This window comes from Tasmannia lanceolata, unplaced genomic scaffold (assembly GCF_043159265.1).
Source record: "Tasmannia lanceolata isolate RefF3 unplaced genomic scaffold, GAP_Taslan_0.1 ptg000020l, whole genome shotgun sequence".
NCBI classification, from domain to species: Eukaryota; Viridiplantae; Streptophyta; class Magnoliopsida; order Canellales; family Winteraceae; genus Tasmannia; species Tasmannia lanceolata.
This window is the reverse complement of record NW_027518697.1, coordinates 17,840,257-17,848,776: the sequence shown is the minus strand read 5'-3', so window position 1 is coordinate 17,848,776 and position 8,520 is coordinate 17,840,257. Positions and strand designations below refer to the sequence as shown.

The following is an 8,520-nucleotide window of genomic DNA, read 5'->3' as shown; positions in this document are numbered from 1 at the left end:
AGATTATTAGTGGATTCCTCAAGAGATCAGCTTGGGAAAAGTGGAGTAGGTCATGGGTTTAAGACCGTTAAAAATCTTGTGTGCAATCTTCTTTGACTCTCTACCTCCTTCTCTTGATTGGTGATGGTACACATCTCTCTTACTCTCTCTTGTATGTGCTTTCATATTCATATCCTTACTTGAGTGAGTGATTGACACTTAAGTTGAAATTGCATATTCATCTCTTGCTAATTAGGCCTCTCATAATTCTAGTCAAGTTATAAAATCAACTAGGGAATAAAGTTCACATCCTTGCTACTAAGATTGATTAATCAAACTAACTTGATTGAAAAAAGTTAAAACTAGGGTGAAACTAAAAAAGTTTCAGAAAGGGTAAAATCTTTAAAGACAACCAATTCACCCCCCCCCTTCTTGGGTTGCCTAATGGGATTTCACCTTTGGTTACTGTTCTTTTAACAAAATTCGAGCCCCGATGCTCATTTCGTTAAAAGAACAGGCACGGGTCCTATGCTCTAACCTAGGTGGCAACTCTGAGTTTCTTTAACTTGCGATGTTAAGACTACGGTCCCAAGTCCGCAAGTAACGCAAATCAAATACACACTCCTTTGAGAACCCGATGTAGTGATCCCCTGCCGTCCTATGCAGCACGGGAAAAAACTGGCTCCCACCGCTGCATCAGAATAAGTTTCCGCAAAGGCGCAAATTCACCTTAAAGAGAGTGACATAGTCTGTGCCTCATCTCCCCGCATCGAAAAGGTTTATCCAACTCATCTATCTTCTGTTTTTAATAGAAATGAGGTATGCCATATTTGGATTACGGAGGAAAAATCATCAACATGACAACTACAACTACAGAAAAGTAAAAGGTACAAGTACTGGAAAGATAAGATAAAATGCTAATATCTGTTTTGATTTTTCGTTCTAAGACCTCTTCCTTGGAAACGGATGCCTCATTATATAGCTTTATTTGGGTAACCACTCCTCTTCATCCTACGGTTTTCTTGGAGGGAAACTTGTGGTAACCACCCCTGTTGGGTTACCTTATTTTCGCGTCCTCCATAGTCGAGGTGGCCATCTCCAACCTTACCATGACTGGCAACATACATGCCACGTCTTTGATCGAGTCATTTCAACAGTGTCGCACGTAGTTTGACCTAGTCTGCGTGGACGATCACTTGTTGATCATTTATGACCGATAAAATAAAAACCGGGTGTAAACACAATGCCACCCATTTTAAATCTTGAGAGATCATTAGGCTGGGATATAGTAAAGTAATATTTAATAAAAGTAGCTTATTTTAAAAAAAAAATTAAATTTCAAATGACTAAAAGGAGTATGTTATGTAATAAAGAGTAGTTATGTTTTTCTCACATATACCATGCGGTTCATGTTTCGGGCACCAATTTAATACAGGGTGGGTATTTGACATTGATAATGCAAATAGTAGGTGAGGTTGTGTATTTCTCAGAAGAGAGGTGGTAATTTAAGAACGAAGCTTGGCTTAGGTCGGGGTCAGAGGAAAGTTCCTCATACCCCCTATAATAGCAAAGAGTGTGGAGTGTAAAAATATAAATTCCATGCCTGCTTTTTATTTTCAGAAGTAATGATATTTCCACAACCCTTGCTAGGAACTTTCCTCATACCCTGACCTGAGCCAAGTTTCGTCCGTAATTTAAGAGCTCAAAAAGTTTTCGCCAATAGAATCAGCCCAAGCATGGACTTTTTCTACCATTGGGCAGCGTTGCTCTCTTATAAAAACACAACTGAGATTTTGCACCTCATCACACATAAGTTCTCTTTCTTTGAATGAGATTTTCTCGTCTCCCCTTCAATTTTCTTGCCGCATCTTTCCTACACCCATAGTTATTTTCTCACATTTCTTCTACTGCAGCGTTATGGGTTTCTATCTTCTGTTCTCCCTAGTTGTTTTGGCTCTCCTTTCCGCATTACAGAAAAGCCCATTTCTTATTACAGTAGAATCAGCCCAGTTCAACTCTCTTACGGACAAGGAGGCGTTACTTTCTTTCAAGTCTTTAATAATAAGTGACCCTTCCAACACCCTTTCCTCATGGAATGACTACTCTAGTCCTTGCAATTGGACCGGAGTTTCATGCCACAAAGTGAGGCAGAGAGTCTCCGGTATTGATTTGCGGGGCCTCGGATTAGTTGGTTCGATTAGTCCGAACATTGGAAATCTCTCTTTACTTCGTTTCCTTCACCTACAAAACAACAAACTCACAGGCTTTCTCCCGGGTCGGATCGCTGATTTATTTCGACTAAAGGTCCTAAATGTGAGCTCCAACAGCATCGAAGGTTCTCTTCCTCTTAACTTAAGCAGGTGTTTGGAACTCACGGTTCTCGAAATGTCTGGAAATATGATATCGGGACAAATTCCTACTGACCTCGAACTTCTTCCAAAGCTCCAAGTACTGACTTTGAGCCGTAATCTTCTATTTGGGGAAATCCCGCCGTCAATTGGAAACATCACAACACTTACCACTCTAGAGTTGGCCACAAACTCTCTCCACGGAACAATACCGACTGACATAGGCCGCCTACAAAATCTAAAACACCTGCAGATCTCATTAAACAGTCTCACTGGTACTCTTCCTATCTCGCTGTACAACATCTCCTCCCTTATTACATTTGCGTTTGCCTCAAACCAACTGTGGGGTGAATTTCCAAATGATTTCGCCCTTAAGCTCCCGAATATGCTGTCATTTCATTCTTGCTTCAACAAATTCACCGGTGCAATTCCACAATCGCTGAACAATCTCACCAAGATCCAAAGTATTAGAATGTCACACAATTTTCATGACGGGTCAGTCCCTCAAGGACTAGGAAATCTCCCCGAGCTCCGCATGTATACTGTCGGGTTTAATCGGCTTGTCAGCACAGGGGACGATGGCCTAAGTTTCATTACTTCTTTGACAAACAGCACGAAACTTGAATACCTTGCTTTGGATGAAAATCTTTTCAGAGGGAGTGCTTCCAGAGTCTGTTGGGAATCTCGCAAAGGGGCTCACAAAATTTTACATGGGTGGGAATCAGATCTATGGTGAGATACCTCCCTCGATAGGCCGTCTGAGCAACTTGGCTCTGCTGAATTTGAGCTATAATTTCATCTCCGGAGAGCTCCCTAAAGAAATTGGCCAACTTCAGTTACTTCAGATTTTAGGTTTGGCCAGAAATGAGATCGCTGGCGTAATTCCGGCATCCCTTGGAAATCTTTCCAATCTGAATGAACTTCAGTTGTTTGGAAATGATTTGGAGGGAGGAATACCCACCAGCTTTGGGAACTACCAAAGTTTACTTTCATTAGATCTATCAAATAACAAGCTGAATGGGACCATACCCAAGGAAGTGCTCAGCCTCACTAGTATGGCCACTTTTCTCAATTTATCCAAGAACTCTCTCACAGGACCTCTGCCTCAAGAGGTAGGTAAATTGGAACAAGTTGCAGTGATTGACATCTCCAGCAATCGCTTATCAGGAAGCATCCCCAACTCCATTGGAGATTGTAAGAGCTTGCAGGATCTGTTTATGGCCAATAACTTATTCTCAGGCCCTATTCCTCTTACTCTTGGAGGTGTGAAAGGATTACAGAATCTAGACCTCTCCATGAATCAGCTCTCGGGCACAATTCCCAATGATTTTCAGAAACTTCAGGCTCTTCAATCCTTGAACCTCTCCTTCAATAATCTAGAAGGACAAGTTCCGAAAACTGGCATCTTTAGAAATCTATCACAAGTGCATCTTGAAGGCAATTCAAAGCTTTGCACTTCTTCCATATGTTACAATAGTCGAGTTCCATCCGGTCACGGAAGAAGATCGTGTTGGCACAACAGATCGGTCATACTTCTTATTGTCATCCCAACTGCAGGATTCATCATACTATGTTTTCTTGTTGGCTTGAAATGGGTATTCTTTTCCAAAAGAAAACATGCAACAGAAGTTGCAGAGATGCATGAATCCTTCAAGGGGATGCATCAAATGGTTTCTTATGAAGGACTTCTAATAGCGACGGATTATTTTAGTCAAACAAATCTAGTTGGAAGAGGGAGCTTTGGATCCGTCTACAAAGGAATTCTAAGCAACGGAATGACTGTCGGAGTGAAAGTCCTCGACCTCATAAGAAAGGGAGCGTCCAAGAGCTTTCTTGCAGAATGTGAAGCTCTGAAGAATGTCAGACACCGTAATCTTGTTAAACTGATGACTTCATGCTCGACTATTGACTTCAGAAACATCGATTTCCAGGCTCTGGTATATGAGTTTATGAATAATGGGAGCTTAGACGATTGGGTTCAGCACAGAAGAAGGCATGAAAGTGGATATGGGCTGAGTGTTATGGAGAGACTGAATATCGCCATTGATGTTGCAAGTGCTATGGATTATCTCCACCATGACTGTGAAGCACCTGTGGTACATTGTGATCTTAAGCCTAGCAATGTGCTCTTGAACGAGGAAATGACGGCAAAGGTAGGGGACTTCGGGTTGGCCAAATTGCTGGTAGAAGAAGGGGTTGATCAGCAATCCAAATCGACCACACATGGTCTCATGGGGTCCATAGGTTATATATACCTCCAGGTAATTGAAACCTTTTCATCATAGCATTAGTAAGTTTCCTCCTAGGGGCTGTTTTCATGCAGGTAAAATTTTTGGGCCATGTTTGACAAACATGAATATTTTTTTCATGGAAGTGGAGAGGGCATGGGTTACGAGATGGTGGGAAGTGGCTGAAAAATATGGACAAAGGAAACTCAAATTTCGAATTGAGTTTTACTTTTCCCAGTTTTTTTGGCCACTTTTCACCCTCTCCACACCCATGCTGTCTCAGTCCTTTCCCTCTCTCACCCTCCTTGCCTTTCCCAGCACCTGACAGACTCATATTTTATATATAAAAAAATTCATGGCAGCCAAACATAGCCTAATTGGAAAAAAAAAATTATATGGAAAAGGGATGGAATGCTGGAAAATGGGGTGCAAAAAAGTTTCTATGATGCCACACACACCTACAGCACACAATATTCGACTTTTCTAACCTTATTTGTAAATTGACTTGCTCTCTGTTTCTAACCTTTGGAGTTCCAAACAGAATATGGGATGGGAGGGAAACCGTCAACGAGAGGAGATGTTTACAGTTATGGGGTCATGCTGTTGGAGCTTTTCACTGGGAAAAGCCCAACAGACAATTTTTTCGTTGGAGATCTAAGCTTATACAGATGGGCTTATTCGGCTTTCTCTAATAACATTCTCGATGTACTGGACCCAGAACTTCTGCCCATTGATGATTTCATGTACAAAGGCCAACCCGGGTACACCATAAAACAGCAAGAATGCTTGATTTCCATTCTCGGTGTTGGGTTATCTTGTGCCCTCGATTTGCCTGAAGCACGCATTAGTATGAGAGATGTTCTCCAAAAATTGAAGGGAATCAAAGACGCACTCATAAAACGTAATTTAATGCCTGTAAGCTCAAGCAAGAGTCCTTCAGAGCCCAACTTTAAGAAATGATAAATCGTAGTATATAAACGTTGTATTATAAGTCTGTATGAGTTTCCTTGTGTTTTTATTTCTAGCTACAATCGAAAATGGTCATGGAATGATCAACATGTTTTCAGAAGTTTAGAGAGGTTAAATATGGAATAAAGATTTGGATCCTTTTGTTGAAATTAAGAAATTGACATCGACAGAGTGTTTAGTAACATTTCCAATTTTTTTCAGAATTTTAAAACAGAGCATTTGTTGGGGTATGGAATTAAGGCTATTAGAATTTGGAATCAAAGCTTTTGTGTCGGTTTGAAACTAGAGGCTCTCTGGTAGGCTCAGTTTAGACCTGGCAAAAAATAATTTTAAAACAGATCATTTGTTGGGGTATGGAATTAAGGCCATTAGAATTTGGAATCAAAGCTTTTGTGTCGGATTGAAACTAGAGGCTCTCTGGTAGGCTCAGTTTAGACCTGGCAAAAAGTGACCCGGACCCGCGGGTCCTCCCAGCCGCCCGTAATTTACGGGTCCGGGCCACTAGTTAGTGGCCTGTTTGAAATTTGACCAGGCTGTACAGATCACGTCAAAACTGGGCCGGGCCAGGTGGACCCGCAGGTGCCAGTGGGTGCCCGGGCACATTGTGCCCGTAAAAACCCAAATAATTTAGATTTTATGTGGTGTAAGCCATTATATCTCGTATTTTTCAAATTGTACTGTATCGACCACATCTTAGGATGATCTAAACTGTTCATGTGATGGAACACAACTCAAATAGGTTGTGCCCCAAAAATCATTTCCTTAGGATGATCCTAGCCCTCCGATCTATAGAGGTTTCCATAAATAATAATATGCGATTCCTACATAGATCAGAGGGCTAGGATCATCCTATGGAAATGATTTTTTGGGCTCAACCTATTTATGTTATTGCCCATCACATGGACGGTTTGGATCATCCTAGTGTGGGAAAAAAACAGCAAAGAAAAAAGAAAAAAACGGGTGTCTTGCGGGTCGACCCAGCCCTTACGGGTGGGTCCGGGTCCACGATTAGTGACCCATAAATTTCACGGGTCATTTTTTGCCCGACCCGTTTGACCCGGACCCATACGGGTGGGGTCAAACCCGGCCTGGTCCACCCGTTTACCAGGTCTAGCTCAGTTACTGTTCGAAATGGGCTAAAGCGGTGAACAGATTTGAAATGAAATGGTGATGGGAGAAATAAATAAGATGATGATCAAATTAAGGGCAAGGTACACCACATAAGGTGTTGTCTTTAAGACGGTAGATTCATTCACAATAGGATAATATCTAAAAAAAATGCAGGTGCTCTAGGAATCATTGTCCCTAAGATATAATGCCCGACACACTCTCATTTAATCAACGGTTGCAATCCGTTGATTTACAATGAATCAATCGCCAAAAATTAACAAGAAAAATAAATAATAGTGGTAGGGGTTAAGTCAACAAGAGCACTTAATGGGGAGCGAATGAGAGAGAAAAATGGCGCTATTTGTAATAAGTGTCTTGTTAAAAAGTACACTACCTTTTTCAAGTATTTTTCATTCTATTATAATGGCTTTTTTCCCTCTATTTATAGATGGAAAAATTGTTAGAAAAATGCAAAGTTTTGGTTAAATTGTCAAGTAAGGGTACGTTCTTTTTATTTGTGAAATAGGGGCTGTCAGTGCTTTTAGAAATCCCAAATGACAAGAATGCCCTCCCTTCTCTTTTTCCCTTCATCTTTTTAGCTCACTTCCCTATGCATTTTCACCTACCCTATCACCTTTTTAGCTCACTTCCCTAATGGTTCCGAGATAGAAAATGTGGTTCCCTAGTGGTTCCGGGGTATAAAATGTGGTTCCCTAGTGGTTCCGGGGTATAAAATGTGGTTCCCTAGTGGTTCCGGGGTATAAAATGTGGTTCCATAGTGGTTCTGAGGTATAAAATGTCGTTCCCTAGTGGTTCCGGGGTGTAAATGGGGTTCCTTAGTGGTTCCGAGGTGTAAGTGGTGGTTCCATAGTGGTTCTAGGGTATAAAATGTGGTTCCCTAGTGGTTCCGAGGTATAAAATGTGGTTCCCTAGTGGTTCCCAAGTATAAAATGTGGTTCCCAAGTGGTTCCGGGGTAGAAATTGTGGTTCCCTAGTGGTTCCGAGGTATAAAATGTGGTTCCCTAGTGGTTCTGTGGGAGAAAATGTGGTTCCGTAGTGGTTCCGGGGTATAAAATGTGGTTCCCTAGTGGTTCCGGGGAATAAAATGTGGTTCCCTAGTGGTTCCAAGGTATAAAATGTGATTCCCTGGTGGTTCCGGGGTGTAAATAGGGTTCCCTAGTGGTTCCGAGGTATAAATGGTGCTTCCATAGTGGTTCCAGGGTATAAAATGTGGTTCCCTAGTAGTTCCGAGGTATAAAATGTGGTTCCCTAGTATAAAATGTGGTTCCCAAGTAGTTCCGGGGTAGAAATTGTGGTTCCCTAGTGGTTCCGAGGTATAAAATGTGGTTCCCTAGTGGTTCTGTGGTAGAAAATGTGGTTCCGGGGTATAAAATGTGGTCCTGTAGTGGTTCCGGGGTAGAAAATCTTGTTCCCTAGTGGTTTCGAGGTATAAAATGTGGTTCTGTAGTGGTTTCGGGGTAGAAAATCTAGTTCCCTAGTGGTTCTGAGGTATAAAATGTGGTTCCGGGGTAGAAAATGTGATTCCCTAGTATTTTCGGCGTATAAAATGTAGTTCCGTAATGGTTCCGGGGTATAAAATGTGGTTCCCTAGTGGTTCTGGGGTATAAAATGTGGTTCCCTAGTGGTTCCGGCGTATAAAATGTGGTTCCCTAGCTGTTCCGAGGTATAAAATGTGATTCACTAGTGGTTGCTATGTATAAAATGTGGTTCCCTAGTGGTTCCGGGGTATAAAATGTGGTTCCCTAATGGTTCCGGGCTATAAAATGTTGTTCCCTAGTGGTTCCCTGTAGTTCCGAGGTAAAATGTGGTTCCCTAGTGGTTCCGGGGTATAAAATGTGTTTCCCTAGTGGTTCCAAGGTATAAAA

General features: G+C 41.7%; 1 pseudogene; it reads left to right on the top strand.

The window, feature by feature from the left end:
- The first annotated feature begins 1,777 nt into the window (after positions 1-1,777).
- On the top strand, positions 1,778-5,681 carry LOC143855127 (uncharacterized; annotated as a pseudogene).
- Positions 5,682-8,520: the final 2,839 nt, after the last annotated feature.